General features: G+C 62.4%; 1 long non-coding RNA gene across 2 annotated transcripts; it reads left to right on the forward strand.

Annotated features, from left to right (window-relative positions):
• Positions 1–3932: 3932 nt before the first annotated feature.
• On the forward strand, positions 3933–15171 carry LOC135327219 (uncharacterized). Of its 2 annotated transcripts, none has more exons than XR_010387361.1 (6): positions 3933–4025; positions 4436–4602; positions 4795–4958; positions 5369–5535; positions 5728–5891; positions 13559–15171. It is a non-coding gene; the product is annotated as an uncharacterized LOC135327219 (long non-coding RNA). The 2 variants fall into 2 exon arrangements; XR_010387360.1 differs by lacking the exon at positions 13559–15171 and adding an exon at positions 6302–7931.
• The last annotated feature ends 7892 nt before the right edge of the window (positions 15172–23063 follow it).

Consider the following 23063-nt stretch of genomic DNA (forward strand, 5'->3'; position numbering starts at 1 on the left):
CCTGAGCGTGTCATTATTGGCTTAGTGCACAGCGGGCAACGAATCCGCTTTTCGGACAGCAGCGTGACCAGGCAGGGTTGTCCCCGGGGGCTGTGGCTGTCCCTCTTGGAAATGGGGAGGGTGGGAAGAGTAGGAGGGGTGCTGCGGGCTCCTGGGGGTCGTAGCTTTGCTCAGGATTGGGGCCGGTTAGGCAGCTGCTGGGAGGAGTAGCGGTGCTGGGAGGGCACGGTGCAGAGCTGTCCTGCTGTGCAGCGCAAGGGAAAGTCGACCAGCACCGTTGCTGTCCGAGGACCCTGGAACAGCCCGAGAGACCCTGGAACAGCCACCCCACGGACACCGTGTCACTGCCTCGCAAGGCCACTGCGTTCAGGTACGTTTGACTACATCCGGCAGAAGAAATGTAAGCCGAAGGATCAGGGCAAATAGCTGCTTGTCTAGGTTTGTTACCTAGCGACGCACTGGCAAAGCTTTTTATGAACACCCGTACTCGATCGAGTGCGTATTCATTCTGTGAATATTAATTACTGCCAGACCGCGTACGTCACTGATGCTTTAAAGCAAGTCCGTGGCGCTGGGGTAGCACGTGTAGTGGAGGCTAAATGCAATAATACCTCGTTTTGATGTTGTTCTCTTATACGAAAGCACTTGGAGCAGATTAAGACATTTCTCGTCCTATTTTGTTTATTGAGTGGACCCTGATACTGGGGAGAAGCTGCCGTGAAGCAGACCTAGTAGTCAGCTTCCTTAGAGAAGGCGTCTTGTCCTGTATTTGAGGGCTTCCAGTACGTTTTGACAGACAGTAGTGAGTGACGGGTTTCCTTTGGACCCCCCAGGGAGCAGAAAGTTCTGCCGGGAAGGCAAAATGTTTCTTGCGGCTGGGTTGGAAGAAGCTGGCTGCTGATGCAAGGCAGTGACAATTCTGGGGAGTCGCGGGAAGTTTTGAAAAGACGGTCGTTCCCTTTGCTAGAAGGCTATGCACTTCGGTTCCTAATAGCTGTAGTAATGAAGCCAGGTAAGCGTTCGGGAGGAGCCCAAGCCACTTTTGCCTAGCGAGTATTTTGCAAGGGGGGCAGGAAAGCGCTGCGCCCTGCTCCTTGCTGCCCTCGCGTGTCTGAAAGGCGGCACTGCACGCGGGAGGGGGGCGCGCATGCGCATTGCGTTCCGGCGCGCTCACGGCTGCCCTCGCGTGTCGACAAGGCAGCACTGCAGCCGCCGGCGGCCACCGCTGCGTACGGAGACCGTTGCGGGCAGCCGGCGCACACGTGCGCGCTGCCGGTCGCCGCGTTGGCCGCTACTCTGCGCTCTCTCGGGGACGGGTAAGCGCAGGGGCCGCGCTCGTGCCCCCTGCCCGGTGCTCACGGACCGGGAGCGCTTTTCCCGAGAGGGCTTTTCCTTCTCGGTGCTTCCTGGGGGCGCGGGGACGGGCAGTGCCGTCTCGGAGCTGCTCCGCGGCGCTCTCTCCCCGGGGCAGCCCCAGCGCCTGCTCGCTGAAGCCCGCCGCTCTCTCGGGCGCGGGCAGAGCAGCCTCGGGGCGCTGGCTGCTCGGCCTGAGCGCCGGGGTGGCGCGGCGGGCTGCGGTTGGCGCGCGGGAGCCGGCCGGCTGCAGCGCGGCGCTGCGACCACGCGAGGGTGGGGCCATTGCGGGTCTGGGCTGCCTCGCGCTGCGCTCCCCCCGCCCCTGGCGCTGCGCTCCCCCCGCCCCTGGCGCTGCGCTCCCCCCGCCCCTGGCGCTGCGCTCCCCCCGCCCCTGGCGCTGCGCTCCCCCCGCCCCTGGCGCTGCGCTCCCCCCGCCCCTGGCGCTGCGCTCCCCCCGCCCCTGGCGCTGCGCTCCCCCCGCCCCTGGCGCTGCGCTCCCCCCGCCCCTGGCGCTGCGCTCCCCCCGCCCCTGGCGCTGCGCTCCCCCCGCCCCTGGCGCTGCGCTCCCCCCGCCCCTGGCGCTGCGCTCCCCCCGCCCCTCGCGCTGCGCTCCCCCCGCCCCTCGCGCTGCGCTCCCCCCGCCCCTCGCGCTGCGCTCCCCCCGCCCCTCGCGCTGCGCTCCCCCCGCCCCTGGCGCTGCGCTCCCCCCGCCCCTCTCGCGCGGTCCTGGGCCGGCGCACGCGCGGTGCGGCGGCGCGAGCCCTGGGCGGCCGGCGCACGCGCGGTGCGGCGGCGCGAGCCCTGGGCGGCCGGCGCACGCGCGGTGCGGCGGCGCGAGCCCTGGGCGGCCGGCGCACGCGCGGTGCGGCGGCGCGAGCCCTGGGCGGCCGGCGCACGCGCGGTGCGGCGGCGCGAGCCCTGGGCGGCCGGCGCACGCGCGGTGCGGCGGCGCGAGCCCTGGGCGGCCGGCGCACGCGCGGTGCGGCGGCGGGCAAGATGGCGGCGAGCAGGGCGGGTGTTTTGGCTGGACGGCGGCGGGCGAGGGCAGAGGCGGGCTGGAGTCGAGCATGTGGGGGCCGCGGTGAGGCGAGGTGAGGCGAGCGTGCGTCTTCGGGTGGCCGCGGGTGTCGGGCTGTGTCTTGCCAGCCGGGGCCGTCGCTGCGTGGAGGCGGCGGGGCGGGGGGGGGGGAGTCGGGCCGGGGGCCGCGCCGCGCCGCACCGCGCCGGGTCTGCGCGGCGCCGGGTCTGCCGGAGCGCGGCTCTGACTCTCCCTTTTGCGTGTGTCGCCTGTAGGGCCCCGGTTCCTCCCCAGCGCGGGCCGGGGCGTGCGCTCGCCCCTGCGGACGCAGCCTGGAGGAGTGTGTGGGGGGTGTCTGCGCGGGGGTCTGGATGTCTCTAGCAGCGGCACGGCAGCCTGATGCCTCCTCTCGTCTGGGACGCGGGGTCCTTGGGGAGTTCCCTGCTGCCTCCTCTGGCGTTCTCTGCGAGCTCATAGATCCCTCCACCTCCTCTCCTCCCCCCCCCCCCCCCCGCCCCGCTCCCCTGTCTGGTGGGGTGGGAGACCGGTGGCTGCTCCCGCCGAGCTGAGAGCCACGTAGGGCACCCCTGTGTGCTCACTACGCATCTGGGATGGCACCCCTGCCCTGAGGGCCCCGCAGAGTCCCACCCTTCCTGCAACCAGCCCCCCCAGAGCCATTAAACCACCCACTCAACCACCCACAAATCCTGCCCCAACACCCCCACAGGCCCCAAAACGCCTCCGAGCCCTGCCGCAATGTTGTCACTGACTCCAGACCTTCCCCTGCACTCTGTGCAAGGCCCCAAACATTCCTCAAACTGCTGCCAGACCCAGTGCCCGCAGCAGTGAGGCGTTCTAACAAAGATGGGGTGCGATGTGCGTCTCCGCCTCGACTCAGTCCTGCTTTAGAGAAACAGGAACTTACAGCACTTCCTGGTGAAGAGTGTTGACGGGTGAATGTGCGGATGACAAAGAGACTTTTCTCTCTTTTCTTCTGAGCCGCCTCTCAGAAGCCTCTGTGTGTGCACGATGTGGCTGATCTGGGATAATCGTGCTGTGCGCAGTGCTTAAGGAGAACATTGCCCTAAAATGGAGGACTAAGGAATAGCCTAAAAAACCTAAAAGGCTCGGGAAGAGCCAAAGAGAACACCGATGGGCTCTGGGAAGCCCCAGTGATGCTAGCGAAAACAGCGTGGCTTTTAGGCACCTCCTCAGAGCAGCAGCAATGTCTCGCTCCAGCCTATGGGGCAATGGGGACTCTTAATTACCGCCTTGAATTACCACAAGTGTTGCAAAAGTAGAAGGGACTAGGGAGCATGCAGAGCAGGTTATGGACTATATGTCAAGTTTAAACAAGCAACAAGCCCCTCTGCAAACAGAAACAGGTTTAGCCCTAAGTAATAGACGAAGGTAGCTGTGAGTAACGTGAAGCGAAGCGGTGACGTCAGTCACCCCGAAAGCCTCGGAGAAGCGGTCTGAAAATCTGGTACCCTCGCGGCCTCGGCAGTCTTTTTGGTTTGTTTGGCAGGGTAGCCCACCGAAGGGGGACATCTCGAAGCAGCAAGACCTGGGGATCCGGTGGTTCATTTTGGTCGTCGCCTGTGAGGCCAGCATGCAAGAGTAAGAGGAAGCTAGGAGCAGTCTCAAAAAGGTAATAGGTCTGAAAGGGAGACAGACAAATCGAGGGCTGTCGTTCCTCCACGTAGTTAAAGACCGAGAGAGTTGTCGGTTAAGCGCATGCATACGAGGGTTTGCGAACAGTAACAATAACACTGAAGCGGAATAAAAGTAAGGTTTCGTGGAAGATGGCGTTAGGAAGGTATTAGGCGACGTGCCCGCCTGCCTAATAACCTAGCCCTAATTGCTGTGTGTAACGTTTCCAGACCGTTTACCCTGCAACGTATGGTGCAAAGTGCCGTATTAAGACCTTTCCCTTAAGGAAAAGAAGAAGAAAAAAAGAAAAAAAAGGGGGAAAAAGAAAACAGGGTAAAGAGAAAAAGATCATGCATAAACCTAAGCGTTTCACTGGAAGTAAAACGCGAGTTTATCGCTTCCTTACAGAGATGGAACCAAGGACAGCAAATGCTGACGAAGAGAAGAGACGGACGAGCGTTTGCTTGCGGTTAATACCGAAGGGCCGGGATGAAACAAGGAAGCCAGAATGCAGCGGCCCCTCGATATCACCAGGAACTGCTACAGGAGGAGGCGTTCTGGCACGGGTAACTAGGGTAAGTATGGCTAATGACCGTTAGCAGTTATTTCGGCCTTCCCGAGGCAGCGCTGAGGACTGAGTAACCCGTTCCTGCCCTGTGGCTGCTGTTGCCTGTATCTGCCTTAGCTTTGCTTTGGCTGTTTCTCTTTTGTTTTGTTATCGTACACGCAGCTACGGAAAGGAATAGATGTCATACTTACTTTTTTAGATTAATTGCCACGGCTGAAGTTGAAGAGACCAAGAAACGTAAGCCGCGAAGGGGCACATCTTGAAGAGAGGGGGCTAGACCTAGCAATGCAGTTGTTCGTTTTGGTCGTCGCCTGTGAGGCCAGCATGCAAGAGTAAGAGGAAGCTAGGAGCAGTCTCAAAAAGGTAATAGGTCTGAAAGGGAGACAGGCAAATCGAGGGCTGTCGTTCCTCCACGTAGTTAAAGACCGAGAGAGTTGTCGGTTAAGCGCATGCATACGAGGGTTTGCGAACAGTAACAATAACACTGAAGCGGAATAAAAATAAGGTTTCGTGGAAGATGGCGTTAGGAAGGTATTAGGCGACGTGCCCGCCTGCCTAATAACCTAGCCCTAATTGCTGTGTGTAACGTTTCCAGACCGTTTACCCTGCAACGTATGGTGCAAAGTGCCGTATTAAGACCTTTCCCTTAAGGAAAAGAAGAAGAAAAAAAGAAAAAAAAGGGGGAAAAAGAAAACAGGGTAAAGAGAAAAAGATCATGCATAAACCTAAGCGTTTCACTGGAAGTAAAACGCGAGTTTATCGCTTCCTTACAGAGGTGGAACCAAGGACAGCAAATGCTGACGAGGAGAAGAGACGGACGAGCGTTTGCTTGCGGTTAATACCGAAGGGCCGGGATGAAACAAGGAAGCCAGAATGCAGCGGCCCCTCGATATCACCAGGAACTGCTACAGGAGGAGGCGTTCTGGCACGGGTAACTAGGGTAAGTATGGCTAATGACCGTTAGCAGTTATTTCGGCCTTCCCGAGGCAGCGCTGAGGACTGAGTAATCCGTTCCTGCCCTGTGGCTGCTGTTGCCTGTATCTGCCTTAGCTTTGCTTTGGCTGTTTCTCTTTTGTTTTGTTATCGTACACGCAGCTACGGAAAGGAATAGATGTCATACTTACTTTTTTAGATTAATTGCCACGGCTGAAGTTGAAGAGACCAAGAAACGTAAGCCGCGAAGGGGCACATCTTGAACAGAGGGGGCTAGACCTAGCGATGCAGTTGTTCGTTTTGGTCGTCGCCTGTGAGGCCAGCATGCAAGAGTAAGAGGAAGCTAGGAGCAGTCTCAAAAAGGTAATAGGTCTGAAAGGGAGACAGGCAAATCGAGGGCTGTCGTTCCTCCACGTAGTTAAAGACCGAGAGAGTTGTCGGTTAAGCGCATGCATACGAGGGTTTGCGAACAGTAACAATAACACTGAAGCGGAATAAAAATAAGGTTTCGTGGAAGATGGCGTTAGGAAGGTATTAGGCGACGTGCCCGCCTGCCTAATAACCTAGCCCTAATTGCTGTGTGTAACGTTTCCAGACCGTTTACCCTGCAACGTATGGTGCAAAGTGCCGTATTAAGACCTTTCCCTTAAGGAAAAGAAGAAGAAAAAAAGAAAAAAAAGGGGGAAAAAGAAAACAGGGTAAAGAGAAAAAGATCATGCATAAACCTAAGCGTTTCACTGGAAGTAAAACGCGAGTTTATCGCTTCCTTACAGAGGTGGAACCAAGGACAGCAAATGCTGACGAGGAGAAGAGACGGACGAGCGTTTGCTTGCGGTTAATACCGAAGGGCCGGGATGAAACAAGGAAGCCAGAATGCAGCGGCCCCTCGATATCACCAGGAACTGCTACAGGAGGAGGCGTTCTGGCACGGGTAACTAGGGTAAGTATGGCTAATGACCGTTAGCAGTTATTTTGGCCTCCCCGAGGCAGCGCTGAGGACTAAGTAACCTGAGGGGCTCTGGCCTGGGTTGGGGCAGAAGTGCAGGCAGGCGGGATCAGGCATTTTCCTCTCAGCTCTGCGAGCTGAATCCTAGCCCTGAAGGAAAAAGCACTGGGGGGAGGCTACTCGGACACCTGCCATGTCGAGGGCAGGGGCAGGAGCTGACCCTTCCCCGACGGACAGACGTACGGACAGACGCTGGTGCGGCGGTGACTCTTTGGATATCGTAGGTAAAGGGAGGCACGCTGGTGCCGAGCTCCAGGGCGGTTTGCCTGAACACGATGCCTGAGGCAGGAGGTTATGCATTGTGTCCGGGGCTGGGAGCTGGTCCCCGAGTCCCATGTACTTGGGAGTGCCTGCGCTTGCCAGGGTGCCCGGTGCTGTTCCCAGAGCTGCGGGGAATTTCCCTTGCGTTGCCTGGACCCTCGGGGCTCTTGGGGGTGTTTCCCCTCATCGCGAGGGCTGCCAGAGCCCCTCCAGGGCTGCGTGAGGTCCCCGAACCGCTCCCGGATTTGCTTTTGGCACTCCGCAGTGTCGCTCGTGTGCCTGGGGCAGCCTGCAGGCGCCATCCTGTCAGCCGCGTTGAGCCCTGCGGCGTGCCTGGTGACCCCTCTGGTGTGCGCCAAGGCCCTTCCTCTGTATTTTGGTCTGCCCCAGAGCCCTGCACTTGCCCTCTGATGCCCTCAGGACCCCTCAGTTCACATTCTGGGTTGCCCCCGAGCCCTCTACGTGCCTTTCGGTGCGCCCCGTGGCCCCGTGTGTGTTTTGCGGCACGCCGCAGAGGTCTCTGTTTAGCTTTTTCTCCTGTCCTGGAGTTTTCTGGGTGCTTCTGGGTGTGCCCCAGGGCCCTCCTTTTGGTGCCCCCCGAGTCACTCTGTTTGCTCTATCGTTGTTCTTTTTTTTTTTTTTTTTCTTGACTTGTGTTGCACCCAGAGCTCTCGATTTGTTCTCTTGTGCTCCGCATACTCCCCTTTCCGCACTCTACACCCCAGGCAGGGCTCTCCCTTCAGCTCTCAGCAAGCTGCTGTCAGGAGAGTGGGGGTGCCTCTGCTGCCCTGGCAGCCCCAGCTGTCCCTGAAGGGGCTGATGGCCAGGCCCCCTGCCCAGTTCCTGCAGGCCCACAGCTGCGGGCCCTGGGGCTGGGATGAATGCCAGGGGGAGCTGGGTGGCAGGACAGGCCCCAGGTGGGGCTGATGGCAAGGGCAGGCCCACATTTGGGGGCTGGGGCTGCAGTTGGGGGGAGCTGGCGCTGGGGCAGGAGCTGGGCAGCGGAGCTGCCACGGAGCACGGCCCTTCGGGCCCAGCCCGGCGGCCGCCCCGCGGAGGAGGTGAGCGGGGCCGGGGGAGGCGCACTGCAGGCTGCGGGTCCCGCATGTGCCGGGGGTCCCGGCGGCTGGGAGCGTCCCGGGGCCACGGAGGCGGGGGGAGGAAGGGGGTGCGCCGGGGCTGTGGTGCGGTTTACTGCGCGGTCGGAGGAGCGCGGGGGGGGGGGGGGGGTGTCTCCTGTGTCAGCTCGGGAGCGTGTCGGGGAGCGGGGGGAGGAGGGTCGTGGAGGGGCGGGGGCAGTGTCGGAGCTGAGGCGGGGCCAGTCGCGGGGGTGTCGGGGGAGCCCCGGGCCGGTGGTGGGGCCGGCGGGGCCGCGCTCGGGGCTCTGCGGCCGTTTCCGGGGGGATAGGGGGGAAGGGGAAGGGGGGCGGGACGGAAAGGAACGGAATGTGCCGAGGGTCAAAGGTGCCCCAGCGCTGCGGGTGGGGGGCGGGAGTTGGGGTGCGGGACTGCGGGGAGCCGTAGCTTTCGGCGCGGCATGCCGGGAGCAGTAGTCTTCCGGCACTGGGCTTCCGGTGGGGCCTGTTTGTTCTGAGCGCGGCATGCTGGGAGCGGTAGTCTTCCGGCACTGGGCTTCCGGGCCGCCCTTTTCGCGTGCACGGTATGCTGGGAGGTGTAGTCTTCTCAGGCGGGGCTACTGGGTGACCATGCTGCGCCTCTCGAGGTGGCCCCGCGGGGGGGGCGGCGGCGGCAGGTCCCTGCCAGCGGGGTTCCCAGCAGGCGGCCGCGTGGCAGGCCAGGAGCTGTAGTGCCCGCTGGGTCTGTTCCTTACTGGACATGTGTCACTCACGCCTGAGTCCCCACAGGTCACGGGGGACAGTGGAATGCCCCTGTTTTTCCCCGGTACAGGGCAGGAAGTGTTTTCCATCTCCGATGGTGTTGCAAGACAACCTTGGAAGCTCAGAAAGAGTGTTCCTGCTGTTTGAACTAGGCAGATGAGGAGAACACCCCCCCCCCCCCAATTTCCTGGGAGGAAATAATTCTTTAATCAAGGCCATGCTAGAAGTGCTAAAGCCTTAAAGAAATAGTAAATCAAAATGTTTTGTTTTCTATGTAGACGTTGCCGATTTAGCAAAGGAATTCGAGGTATCCCCGGACTGAACTGTCCTCATTATAATACAAGAAAATCACGCCCATAGGTCAGAAAGACCTGTGCCCGGGTGAAGACCCCTCCCCTGAGCATGCGTAGTTTTAAAATGGTGTGTAAGCAATATTAGAATTGTATGTAAATCACTAACCAACCGGTGTAAGAGGGAAAGTTGCAAACCTTGCAACTTGTATAAATGCTACTTGGAAAGCCGGGGGGGGGGGGGGGGGGAAGTTGCGCTTGATTTGTGGGGAAAACACCGAGCAGCCAGGCTTGCACAACTCTGAAATAAATAAGCAAATGTCTCTCCTGAGCGTGTCATTATTGGCTTAGTGCACAGCGGGCAACGAATCCGCTTTTCGGACAGCAGCGTGACCAGGCAGGGTTGTCCCCGGGGGCTGGGGCTGTCCCTCTTGGAAATGGGGAGGGCGGGAAGAGTAGGAGGGGTGCTGCGGGCTCCTGGGGGTCGTAGCTTTGCTCAGGATTGGGGCCGGTTAGGCAGCTGCTGGGAGGAGTGGCGGTGCTGGGAGGGCACAGTGCGGAGCTGTCCTGCTGTGCAGCGCAAGGGAAAGTCGACCAGCACCGTTGCTGTCCGAGGACCCTTGAACAGCCACCCCACGGACACCGTGTCACTGCCTCGCAAGGCCACCGCATGCAGGTACGTTTGACTACATCCGGCAGAAGAAATGTAAGCCGAAGGATCAGGGCAAATAGCTGCTTGTCTAGGTTTGTTACCTAGCGACGCACTGGCAAAGCTTTTTATGAACACCCGTACTCGATCGAGTGCGTATTCATTCTGTGAATATTAATTACTGCCAGACCGCGTACGTCACTGATGCTTTAAAGCAAGTCCGTGGCGCTGGGGTAGCACGTGTAGTGGAGGCTAAATGCAATAATACCTCGTTTTGATGTTGTTCTCTTATACGAAAGCACTTGGAGCAGATTAAGACATTTCTCATCCTATTTTGTTTATTGAGTGGACCCTGATACTGGGGAGAAGCTGCCGTGAAGCAGACCTAGTAGTCAGCTTCCTTAGAGAAGGCGTCTTGTCCTGTATTTGAGGGCTTCCGGTACGTTTTGACAGACAGTAGTGAGTGACGGGTTTCCTTTGGACCCCCCGGGGAGCAGAAAGTTCTGCCGGGAAGGCAAAATGTTTCTTGCGGCTGGGTTGGAAGAAGCTGGCTGCTGATGCAAGGCAGTGACAATTCTGGGGAGTCGCGGGAAGTTTTGAAAAGACGGTCGTTCCCTTTGCTAGAAGGCTATGCACTTCGGTTCCTAATAGCTGTAGTAATGAAGCCAGGTAAGCGTTCGGGAGGAGCCCAAGCCACTTTTGCCTAGCGAGTATTTTGCAAGGGGGGGCAGGAAAGCGCTGCGCCCTGCTCCTTGCTGCCCTCGCGTGTCTGAAAGGCGGCACTGCACGCGGGAGGGGGGGCGCGCATGCGCATTGCGTTCCGGCGCGCTCACGGCTGCCCTCGCGTGTCGACAAGGCAGCACTGCAGCCGCCGGCGGCCACCGCTGCGTACGGAGACCGTTGCGGGCAGCCGGCGCACACGTGCGCGCTGCCGGTCGCCGCGTTGGCCGCTACTCTGCGCTCTCTCGGGGACGGGTAAGCGCAGGGGCCGCGCTCGTGCCCCCTGCCCGGTGCTCACGGACCGGGAGCGCTTTTCCCGAGAGGGCTTTTCCTTCTCGGTGCTTCCTGGGGGCGCGGGGACGGGCAGTGCCGTCTCGGAGCTGCTCCGCGGCGCTCTCTCCCCGGGGCAGCCCCAGCGCCTGCTCGCTGATGCCCGCCGCTCTCTCGGGCGCGGGCAGAGCAGCCTCGGGGCGCTCGCTGCTCGGCCTGAGCGCCGGGGTGGCGCGGCGGGCTGCGGTTGGCGCGCGGGAGCCGGCCGGCTGCAGCGCGGCGCTGCGACCACGCGAGGGTGGGGCCATTGCGGGTCTGGGCTGCCTCGCGCTGCGCTCCCCCGCCCCTCGCGCTGCGCTCCCCCGCCCCTCGCGCTGCGCTCCCCCGCCCCTCGCGCTGCGCTCCCCCGCCCCTCGCGCTGCGCTCCCCCGCCCCTCGCGCTGCGCTCCCCCGCCCCTCGCGCTGCGCTCCCCCGCCCCTCGCGCTGCGCTCCCCCGCCCCTCGCGCTCCCCCCGCCCCTCGCGCTCCCCCCGCCCCTCGCGCTGCGCTCCCCCCGCCCCTCGCGCTCCCCCCGCCCCTCGCGCTCCCCCCACCCCTCGCGCTCCCCCCGCCCCTCGCGCTCCCCCGCCCCTCGCGCTGCGCTCCCCCGCCCCTCGCGCTGCGCTCCCCCCGCCCCTCGCGCTGCGCTCCCCCCGCCCCTCTCGCGCGGTCCTGGGCCGGCGCACGCGCGGTGCGGCGGCGCGAGCCCTGGGCGGCCGGCGCACGCGCGGTGCGGCGGCGCGAGCCCTGGGCGGCCGGCGCACGCGCGGTGCGGCGGCGCGAGCCCTGGGCGGCCGGCGCACGCGCGGTGCGGCGGCGCGAGCCCTGGGCGGCCGGCGCACGCGCGGTGCGGCGGCGCGAGCCCTGGGCGGCCGGCGCACGCGCGGTGCGGCGGCGGGCAAGATGGCGGCGAGCAGGGCGGGTGTTTTCGCTGGACGGCGGCGGGCGAGGGCAGAGGCGGGCTGGAGTCGAGCATGTGGGCGCCGCGGTGAGGCGAGGCGAGGTGAGGCGAGCGTGCGCCTTCGGGTGGCCGCGGGTGTCGGGCTGTGTCCTGCCAGCCGGGGCCGTCGCTGCGTGGAGGCGGCGGGGCGGGGGGGGGGAGTCGGGCCGGGGTCCGCGCCGCGCGGCGCCGGGTCTGCCGGAGCGCGGCTCTGACTCTCCCTTTTGCGTGTGTCGCCTGTAGGGCCCCGGTTCCCCCCCAGCGCGGGCCGGGGCGTGCGCTCGCCCCTGCGGACGCAGCCTGGAGGAGTGTGGGGGGGGTGTCTGCGCGGGGGTCTGGATGTCTCTAGCAGCGGCACGGCAGCCTGATGCCTCCTCTCGTCTGGGACGCGGGGTCCTTGGGGAGTTCCCTGCTGCCTCCTCTGGCGTTCTCTGCGAGCTCATAGATCCCTCCACCTCCTCTCCCCGCCCCCCCCCGCCCCGCTCCCCTGTCTGGTGGGGTGGGAGACCGGTGGCTGCTCCCGCCGAGCTGAGAGCCACGTAGGGCACCCCTGTGCGCTCACTACGCATCTGGGATGGCACCCCTGCCCTGAGGGCCCCGCAGAGTCCCACCCTTCCTGCAACCAGCCCCCCCAGAGCCATTAAACCACCCACAAATCCTGCCCCAACACCCCCACAGGCCCCAAAACGCCTCTGAGCCCTGCCGCAATGTTGTCACTGACTCCAGACCTTCCCCTGCACTCTGTGCAAGGCCCCAAACATTCCTCAAACTGCTGCGAGACCCAGTGCCCGCAGCAGTGAGGCGTTCTAACAAAGATGGGGTGCGATCTGCGTCTCCGCCTCGACTCAGTCCCGCTTTAGAGAAACAGGAACTTAGAGCACTTCCTGGTGAAGAGTGTTGACGGGTGAATGTGCGGATGACAAAGAGACTTTTCTCTCTTTTCTTCTGAGCCGCCTCTCAGAAGCCTCTGTGTGTGCACGATGTGGCTGATCTGGGATAATCGTGCTGTGCGCAGTGCTTAAGGAGAACATTGCCCTAAAATGGAGGACTAAGGAATAGCCTAAAAAACCTAAAAGGCTCGGGAAGAGCCAAAGAGAACACCGATGGGCTCTGGGAAGCCCCAGTGATGCTAGCGAAAACAGCGTGGCTTTTAGGCACCTCCTCAGAGCAGCAGCAATGTCTCGCTCCAGCCTATGGGACAATGGGGACTCTTAATTACCGCCTTGAATTACCACAAGTGTTGCAAAAGCAGAAGGGACTAGGGAGCATGCAGAGCAGGTTATGGACTATATGTCAAGTTTAAACAAGCAACAAGCCCCTCTGCAAACAGAAACAGGTTTAGCCCTAAGTAATAGACGAAGGTAGCTGTGAGTAACGTGAAGCGAAGCGGTGACGTCAGTCACCCCGAAAGCCTCGGAGAAGCGGTCTGAAAATCTGGTACCCTCGCGGCCTCGGCAGTCTTTTTGGTTTGTTTGGCAGGGTAGCCCACCGAAGGGGGACATCTCGAAGAGCAGCAGCAAGACCTGGGGATCCGGTGGTTCATTTTGGTCGTCGCCTGTGAGGCCAGCATGCAAGAGTAAGAGGAAGCTAGGAGCAGTCTCAAAAAGGTAATAGGTCTGAAAGGGAGACAGGCAAATCGAGGGCTGTCGTTCCTCCACATAGTTAAAGACCGAGAGAGTTGTCGGTTAAGCGCATGCATACGAGGGTTTGCGAACAGTAACAATAACACTGAAGCGGAATAAAAATAAGGTTTCGTGGAAGATGGCGTTAGGAAGGTATTAGGCGACGTGCCCGCCTGCCTAATAACCGAGCCCTAATTGCTGTGTGTAACGTTTCCAGACCGTTTACCCTGCAACGTATGGTGCAAAGTGCCGTATTAAGACCTTTCCCTTAAGGAAAAGAAGAAGAAAAAAAGAAAAAAAAGGGGGAAAAAGAAAACAGGGTAAAGAGAAAAAGATCATGCATAAACCTAAGCGTTTCACTGGAAGTAAAACGCGAGTTTATCGCTTCCTTACAGAGATGGAACCAAGGACAGCAAATGCTGACGAGGAGAAGAGACGGACGAGCGTTTGCTTGCGGTTAATACCGAAGGGACGGGATGAAACAAGGAAGCCAGAATGCAGCGGCCCCTCGATATCACCAGGAACTGCTACAGGAGGAGGCGTTCTGGCACGGGTAACTAGGGTAAGTATGGCTAATGACCGTTAGCAGTTATTTTGGCCTCCCCGAGGCAGCGCTGAGGACTAAGTAACCTGAGGGGCTCTGGCCTGGGTTGGGGCAGAAGTGCAGGCAGGCGGGATCAGGCATTTTCCTCTCAGCTCTCCGAGCTGAATCCTAGCCCTGAAGGAAAAAGCACTGGGGGGAGGCTACTCGGACACCTGCCACGTCGAGGGCAGGGGCAGGAGCTGACCCTTCCCCGACGGACGGACGGACAGACGCTGGTGCGGCGGTGACTCTTTGGATATCGTAGGTAAGGGGAGGCACGCTGGTGCCGAGCTCCAGGGCGGTTTGCCTGAACACGATGCCTGAGGCAGGAGGTTATGCATTGTGTCCGGGGCTGGGAGCTGGTCCCCGAGTCCCATGTACTTGGGAGTGCCTGCGCTTGCCAGGGAGCCCGGTGCTGTTCCCAGAGCTGCGGGGAATTTCCCTTGCGTTGCCTGGACCCTCGGGGCTCTTGGGGGTGTTTCCCCTCATCGCGAGGGCTGCCAGAGCCCCTCCAGGGCTGCGTGAGGTCCCCGAACCGCTCCCGGATTTGCTTTTGGCACTCCGCAGTGTCGCTCGTGTGCCTGGGGCAGCCTGCAGGCGCCATCCTGTCAGCCGCGTTGAGCCCTGCGGCGTGCCTGGTGACCCCTCTGGTGTGCGCCAAGGCCCTTCCTCTGTATTTTGGTCTGCCCCAGAGCCCTGCACTTGCCCTCTGATGCCCTCGGGGACCCCTCAGTTCACATTCTGGGTTGCCCCCGAGCCCTCTGCGTGCCTTTCGGTGCGCCCCGTGGCCCCGTGTGTGTTTTGCGGCACGCCGCAGAGGTCTCTGTTTAGCTTTTTCTCCTGTCCTGGAGTTTTCTGGGTGCTTCTGGGTGTGCCCCAGGGCCCTCCTTTTGGTGCCCCCCGAGTCACTCTGTTTGCTCTATCGTTGTTCTTTTTTTTTTTTTTTTTCTTTTTTTCTTGACTTGTGTTGCACCCAGAGCTCTCGATTTGTTCTCTTGTGCTCCGCATACTCCCCTTTCCGCACTCTACACCCCAGGCAGGGCTCTCCCTTCAGCTCTCAGCAAGCTGCTGTCAGGAGAGTGGGGGTGCCTCTGCTGCCCTGGCAGCCCCAGCTGTCCCTGAAGGGGCTGATGGCCAGGCCCCCTGCCCAGTTCCTGCAGGCCCACAGCTGCGGGCCCTGGGGCTGGGATGAATGCCAGGGGGAGCTGGGTGGCAGGACAGGCCCCAGGTGGGGCTGATGGCAAGGGCAGGCCCACATTTGGGGGCTGGGGCCGCAGTTGGGGGGAGCTGGCGCTGGGGCAGGAGCTGGGCAGCGGAGCTGCCACGGAGCACGGCCCTTTGGGCCCAGCCCGGCGGCCGCCCCGCGGAGGAGGTGAGCGGGGCCGGGGGAGGCGCGCTGCAGGCTGCGGGTCCCGCATGTGCCGGGGGTCCCGGCGGCTGGGAGCGTCCCGGGGCCACGGAGGCGGGGGGAGGAAGGGGGTGCGCCGGGGCTGTGGTGCGGTTTACTGCGCGGTCGGAGGAGTGCGGGGGGGGAGTCTCCTGTGTCAGCTCGGGAGCGTGTCGGGGAGCGGGGGGAGGAGGGTCGTGGAGGGGCGGGGGCAGTGTCGGAGCTGAGGCGGGGCCGGTCGCGGGGGTGTCGGGGGAGCCCCGGGCCGGTGGTGGGGCCGGCGGGGCCGCGCTCGGGGCTCTGCGGCCGTTTCCGGGGGGACAGGGGGGAAGGGGAAGGGGGGCGGGACGGAAAGGAACGGAATGTGCCGAGGGTCAAAGGTGCCCCAGCGCTGCGGGTGGGGGGCGGGAGTTGGGGTGCGGGACTGCGGGGAGCCGTAGCTTTCGGCGCGGCATGCCGGGAGCAGTAGTCTTCCGGCACTGGGCTTCCGGTGGGGCCTGTTTGTTCTGAGCGCGGCATGCTGGGAGCGGTAGTCTTCCGGCACTGGGCTTCCGGGCCGCCCTTTTCGCGTGCACGGTATGCTGGGAGGTGTAGTCTTCTCAGGCGGGGCTACTGGGTGACCATGCTGCGCCTCTCGAGGTGGCCCCGCGGGGGGGGCGGCGGCGGCAGGTCCCTGCCAGCGGGGTTCCCAGCAGGCGGCCGCGTGGCAGGCCAGGAGCTGTAGTGCCCGCTGGGTCTGTTCCTTACTGGACATGTGTCACTCACGCCTGAGTCCCCACAGGTCACGGGGGACAGTGGAATGCCCCTGTTTTTCCCCGGTACAGGGCAGGAAGTGTTTTCCATCTCCGATGGTGTTGCAAGACAACCTTGGAAGCTCAGAAAGAGTGTTCCTGCTGTTTGAACTAGGCAGATGAGGAGAACACCCCCCCCCCCCCCCCCCAATTTCCTGGGAGGAAATAATTCTTTAATCAAGGCCATGCTAGAAGTGCTAAAGCCTTAAAGAAATAGTAAATCAAAATGTTTTGTTTTCTATGTAGACGTTGCCGATTTAGCAAAGGAATTCGAGGTATCCCCGGACTGAACTGTCCTCATTATAATACAAGAAAATCACGCCCATAGGTCAGAAAGACCTGTGCCCGGGTGAAGACCCCTCCCCTGAGCATGCGTAGTTTTAAAATGGTGTGTAAGCAATATTAGAATTGTATGTAAATCACTAACCAACCGGTGTAAGAGGGAAAGTTGCAAACCTTGCAACTTGTATAAATGCTACTTGGAAAGCCGGGGGGGGGGGGGGGGGGGGGAAGTTGCGCTTGATTTGTGGGGAAAACACCGAGCAGCCAGGCTTGCACAACTCTGAAATAAATAAGCAAATGTCTCTCCTGAGCGTGTCATTATTGGCTTAGTGCACAGCGGGCAACGAATCCGCTTTTCGGACAGCAGCGTGACCAGGCAGGGTTGTCCCCGGGGGCTGGGGCTGTCCCTCTTGGAAATGGGGAGGGCGGGAAGAGTAGGAGGGGTGCTGCGGGCTCCTGGGGGTCGTAGCTTTGCTCAGGATTGGGGCCGGTTAGGCAGCTGCTGGGAGGAGTGGCGGTGCTGGGAGGGCACGGTGCGGAGCTGTCCTGCTGTGCAGCGCAAGGGAAAGTCGACCAGCACCGTTGCTGTCCGAGGACCCTTGAACAGCCACCCCACGGACACCGTGTCACTGCCTCGCAAGGCCACCGCATGCAGGTACGTTTGACTACATCCGGCAGAAGAAATGTAAGCCGAAGGATCAGGGCAAATAGCTGCTTGTCTAGGTTTGTTACCTAGCGACGCACTGGCAAAGCTTTTTATGAACACCCGTACTCGATCGAGTGCGTATTCATTCTGTGAATATTAATTACTGCCAGACCGCGTACGTCACTGATGCTTTAAAGCAAGTCCGTGGCGCTGGGGTAGCACGTGTAGTGGAGGCTAAATGCAATAATACCTCGTTTTGATGTTGTTCTCTTATACGAAAGCACTTGGAGCAGATTAAGACATTTCTCATCCTATTTTGTTTATTGAGTGGACCCTGATACTGGGGAGAAGCTGCCGTGAAGCAGACCTAGTAGTCAGCTTCCTTAGAGAAGGCGTCTTGTCCTGTATTTGAGGGCTTCCGGTACGTTTTGACAGACAGTAGTGAGTGACGGGTTTCCTTTGGACCCCCCGGGGAGCAGAAAGTTCTGCCGGGAAGGCAAAATGTTTCTTGCGGCTGGGTTGGAAGAAGCTGGCTGCTGATGCAAGGCAGTGACAATTCTGGGGAGTCGCGGGAAGTTTTGAAAAGACGGTCGTTCCCTTTGCTAGAAGGCTATGCACTTCGGTTCCTAATAGCTGTAGTAATGAAGCCAGGTAAGCGTTCGGGAGGAGCCCAAGCCACTTTTGCCTAGCGAGTATTTGCAAGGGGGGCAGGAAAGCGCTGCGCCCTGCTCCTTGCTGCCCTCGCGTGTCTGAAAGGCGGCACTGCACGCGGGAGGGGGGCGCGCTCACGGCTGCCCTCGCGTGTCGACAAGGCAGCACTGCAGCCGCCGGCGGCCACCGCTGCGTACGGAGACCGTTGCGGGCAGCCGGCGCACACGTGCGCGCTGCCGGTCGCCGCGTTGGCCGCTACTCTGCGCTCTCTCGGGGACGGGTAAGCGCAGGGGCCGCGCTCGTGCCCCCTGCCCGGTGCTCACGGACCGGGAGCGCTTTTCCCGAGAGGGCTTTTCCTTCTCGGTGCTTCCTGGGGGCGCGGGGACGGGCAGTGCCGTCTCGGAGCTGCTCCGCGGCGCTCTCTCCCCGGGGCAGCCCCAGCGCCTGCTCGCTGAAGCCCGCCGCTCTCTCGGGCGCGGGCAGAGCAGCCTCGGGGCGCTCGCTGCTCGGCCTGAGCGCCGGGGTGGCGCGGCGGGCTGCGGTTGGCGCGCGGGAGCCGGCCGGCTGCAGCGCGGCGCTGCGACCACGCGAGGGTGGGGCCATTGCGGGTCTGGGCTGCCTCGCGCTGCGCTCCCCCCGCCCCTGGCGCTGCGCTCCCCCCGCCCCTGGCGCTGCGCTCCCCCCGCCCCTGGCGCTGCGCTCCCCCCGCCCCTGGCGCTGCGCTCCCCCCGCCCCTGGCGCTGCGCTCCCCCCGCCCCTGGCGCTGCGCTCCCCCGCCCCTCGCGCTGCGCTCCCCCCGCCCCTCGCGCTGCGCTCCCCCCGCCCCTCTCGCGCGGTCCTGGGCCGGCGCACGCGCGGTGCGGCGGCGCGAGCCCTGGGCGGCCGGCGCACGCGCGGTGCGGCGGCGCGAGCCCTGGGCGGCCGGCGCACGCGCGGTGCGGCGGCGCGAGCCCTGGGCGGCCGGCGCAGGCGCGGTGCGGCGGCGCGAGCCCTGGGCGGCCGGCGCAGGCGCGGTGCGGCGGCGCGAGCCCTGGGCGGCCGGCGCACGCGCGGTGCGGCGGCGGGCAAGATGGCGGCGAGCAGGGCGGGTGTTTTCGCTGGACGGCGGCGGGCGAGGGCAGAGGCGGGCTGGAGTCGAGCATGTGGGCGCCGCGGTGAGGCGAGGTGAGGCGAGCGTGCGCCTTCGGGTGGCCGCGGGTGTCGGGCTGTGTCCTGCCAGCCGGGGCCGTCGCTGCGTGGAGGCGGCGGGGCGGGGGGGGGGAGTCGGGCCGGGGTCCGCGCCGCGCGGCGCCGGGTCTGCGCGGCGCCGGGTCTGCCGGAGCGCGGCTCTGACTCTCCCTTTTGCGTGTGTCGCCTGTAGGGCCCCGGTTCCTCCCCAGCGCGGGCCGGGGCGTGCGCTCGCCCCTGCGGACGCAGCCTGGAGGAGTGTGTGGGGGGTGTCTGCGCGGGGGTCTGGATGTCTCTAGCAGCGGCACGGCAGCCTGATGCCTCCTCTCGTCTGGGACGCGGGGTCCTTGGGGAGTTCCCTGCTGCCTCCTCTGGCGTTCTCTGCGAGCTCATAGATCCCTCCACCTCCTCTCCTCCCCCCCCCCCCCGCCCCGCTCCCCTGTCTGGTGGGGTGGGAGACCGGTGGCTGCTCCCGCCGAGCTGAGAGCCACGTAGGGCACCCCTGTGCGCTCACTACGCATCTGGGATGGCACCCCTGCCCTGAGGGCCCCGCAGAGTCCCACCCTTCCTGCAACCAGCCCCCCCAGAGCCATTAAACCACCCACAAATCCTGCCCCAACACCCCCACAGGCCCCAAAACGCCTCTGAGCCCTGCCGCAATGTTGTCACTGACTCCAGACCTTCCCCTGCACTCTGTGCAAGGCCCCAAACATTCCTCAAACTGCTGCGAGACCCAGTGCCCGCAGCAGTGAGGCGTTCTAACAAAGATGGGGTGCGATCTGCGTCTCCGCCTCGACTCAGTCCCGCTTTAGAGAAACAGGAACTTAGAGCACTTCCTGGTGAAGAGTGTTGACGGGTGAATGTGCGGATGACAAAGAGACTTTTCTCTCTTTTCTTCTGAGCCGCCTCTCAGAAGCCTCTGTGTGTGCACGATGTGGCTGATCTGGGATAATCGTGCTGTGCGCAGTGCTTAAGGAGAACATTGCCCTAAAATGGAGGGCTAAGGAATAGCCTAAAAAACCTAAAAGGCTCGGGAAGAGCCAAAGAGAACACCGATGGGCTCTGGGAAGCCCCAGTGATGCTAGCGAAAACAGCGTGGCTTTTAGGCACCTCCTCAGAGCAGCAGCAATGTCTCGCTCCAGCCTATGGGACAATGGGGACTCTTAATTACCGCCTTGAATTACCACAAGTGTTGCAAAAGCAGAAGGGACTAGGGAGCATGCAGAGCAGGTTATGGACTATATGTCAAGTTTAAACAAGCAACAAGCCCCTCTGCAAACAGAAACAGGTTTAGCCCTAAGTAATAGACGAAGGTAGCTGTGAGTAACGTGAAGCGAAGCGGTGACGTCAGTCACCCCGAAAGCCTCGGAGAAGCGGTCTGAAAATCTGGTACCCTCGCGGCCTCGGCAGTCTTTTTGGTTTGTTTGGCAGGGTAGCCCACCGAAGGGGGACATCTCGAAGAGCAGCAGCAAGACCTGGGGATCCGGTGGTTCATTTTGGTCGTCGCCTGTGAGGCCAGCATGCAAGAGTAAGAGGAAGCTAGGAGCAGTCTCAAAAAGGTAATAGGTCTGAAAGGGAGACAGGCAAATCGAGGGCTGTCGTTCCTCCACATAGTTAAAGACCGAGAGAGTTGTCGGTTAAGCGCATGCATACGAGGGTTTGCGAACAGTAACAATAACACTGAAGCGGAATAAAAATAAGGTTTCGTGGAAGATGGCGTTAGGAAGGTATTAGGCGACGTGCCCGCCTGCCTAATAACCTAGCCCTAATTGCTGTGTGTAACGTTTCCAGACCGTTTACCCTGCAACGTATGGTGCAAAGTGCCGTATTAAGACCTTTCCCTTAAGGAAAAGAAGAAGAAAAAAAGAAAAAAAAGGGGGAAAAAGAAAACAGGGTAAAGAGAAAAAGATCATGCATAAACCTAAGCGTTTCACTGGAAGTAAAACGCGAGTTTATCGCTTCCTTACAGAGATGGAACCAAGGACAGCAAATGCTGACGAGGAGAAGAGACGGACGAGCGTTTGCTTGCGGTTAATACCGAAGGGACGGGATGAAACAAGGAAGCCAGAATGCAGCGGCCCCTCGATATCACCAGGAACTGCTACAGGAGGAGGCGTTCTGGCACGGGTAACTAGGGTAAGTATGGCTAATGACCGTTAGCAGTTATTTTGGCCTCCCCGAGGCAGCGCTGAGGACTAAGTAACCTGAGGGGCTCTGGCCTGGGTTGGGGCAGAAGTGCAGGCAGGCGGGATCAGGCATTTTCCTCTCAGCTCTCCGAGCTGAATCCTAGCCCTGAAGGAAAAAGCACTGGGGGGAGGCTACTCGGACACCTGCCACGTCGAGGGCAGGGGCAGGAGCTGACCCTTCCCCGACGGACGGACGGACAGACGCTGGTGCGGCGGTGACTCTTTGGATATCGTAGGTAAGGGGAGGCACGCTGGTGCCGAGCTCCAGGGCGGTTTGCCTGAACACGATGCCTGAGGCAGGAGGTTATGCATTGTGTCCGGGGCTGGGAGCTGGTCCCCGAGTCCCATGTACTTGGGAGTGCCTGCGCTTGCCAGGGAGCCCGGTGCTGTTCCCAGAGCTGCGGGGAATTTCCCTTGCGTTGCCTGGACCCTCGGGGCTCTTGGGGGTGTTTCCCCTCATCGCGAGGGCTGCCAGAGCCCCTCCAGGGCTGCGTGAGGTCCCCGAACCGCTCCCGGATTTGCTTTTGGCACTCCGCAGTGTCGCTCGTGTGCCTGGGGCAGCCTGCAGGCGCCATCCTGTCAGCCGCGTTGAGCCCTGCGGCGTGCCTGGTGACCCCTCTGGTGTGCGCCAAGGCCCTTCCTCTGTATTTTGGTCTGCCCCAGAGCCCTGCACTTGCCCTCTGATGCCCTCGGGGACCCCTCAGTTCACATTCTGGGTTGCCCCCGAGCCCTCTGCGTGCCTTTCGGTGCGCCCCGTGGCCCCGTGTGTGTTTTGCGGCACGCCGCAGAGGTCTCTGTTTAGCTTTTTCTCCTGTCCTGGAGTTTTCTGGGTGCTTCTGGGTGTGCCCCAGGGCCCTCCTTTTGGTGCCCCCCGAGTCACTCTGTTTGCTCTATCGTTGTTCTTTTTTTTTTTTTTTTTCTTTTTTTCTTGACTTGTGTTGCACCCAGAGCTCTCGATTTGTTCTCTTGTGCTCCGCATACTCCCCTTTCCGCACTCTACACCCCAGGCAGGGCTCTCCCTTCAGCTCTCAGCAAGCTGCTGTCAGGAGAGTGGGGGTGCCTCTGCTGCCCTGGCAGCCCCAGCTGTCCCTGAAGGGGCTGATGGCCAGGCCCCCTGCCCAGTTCCTGCAGGCCCACAGCTGCGGGCCCTGGGGCTGGGATGAATGCCAGGGGGAGCTGGGTGGCAGGACAGGCCCCAGGTGGGGCTGATGGCAAGGGCAGGCCCACATTTGGGGGCTGGGGCCGCAGTTGGGGGGAGCTGGCGCTGGGGCAGGAGCTGGGCAGCGGAGCTGCCACGGAGCACGGCCCTTTGGGCCCAGCCCGGCGGCCGCCCCGCGGAGGAGGTGAGCGGGGCCGGGGGAGGCGCGCTGCAGGCTGCGGGTCCCGCATGTGCCGGGGGTCCCGGCGGCTGGGAGCGTCCCGGGGCCACGGAGGCGGGGGGAGGAAGGGGGTGCGCCGGGGCTGTGGTGCGGTTTACTGCGCGGTCGGAGGAGTGCGGGGGGGGAGTCTCCTGTGTCAGCTCGGGAGCGTGTCGGGGAGCGGGGGGAGGAGGGTCGTGGAGGGGCGGGGGCAGTGTCGGAGCTGAGGCGGGGCCAGTCGCGGGGGTGTCGGGGGAGCCCCGGGCCGGTGGTGGGGCCGGCGGGGCCGCGCTCGGGGCTCTGCGGCCGTTTCCGGGGGGACAGGGGGGAAGGGGAAGGGGGGCGGGACGGAAAGGAACGGAATGTGCCGAGGGTCAAAGGTGCCCCAGCGCTGCGGGTGGGGGGCGGGAGTTGGGGTGCGGGACTGCGGGGAGCCGTAGCTTTCGGCGCGGCATGCCGGGAGCAGTAGTCTTCCGGCACTGGGCTTCCGGTGGGGGCCTGTTTGTTCTGAGCGCGGCATGCTGGGAGCGGTAGTCTTCCGGCACTGGGCTTCCGGGCCGCCCTTTTCGCGTGCACGGTATGCTGGGAGGTGTAGTCTTCTCAGGCGGGGCTACTGGGTGACCATGCTGCGCCTCTCGAGGTGGCCCCGCGGGGGGGGCGGCGGCGGCAGGTCCCTGCCAGCGGGGTTCCCAGCAGGCGGCCGCGTGGCAGGCCAGGAGCTGTAGTGCCCGCTGGGTCTGTTCCTTACTGGACATGTGTCACTCACGCCTGAGTCCCCACAGGTCACGGGGGACAGTGGAATGCCCCTGTTTTTCCCCGGTACAGGGCAGGAAGTGTTTTCCATCTCCG

The sequence above is a fragment of the Dromaius novaehollandiae genome, chromosome 1, assembly GCF_036370855.1.
Source record: "Dromaius novaehollandiae isolate bDroNov1 chromosome 1, bDroNov1.hap1, whole genome shotgun sequence".
Lineage (NCBI taxonomy): Eukaryota > Metazoa > Chordata > Aves > Casuariiformes > Dromaiidae > Dromaius > Dromaius novaehollandiae.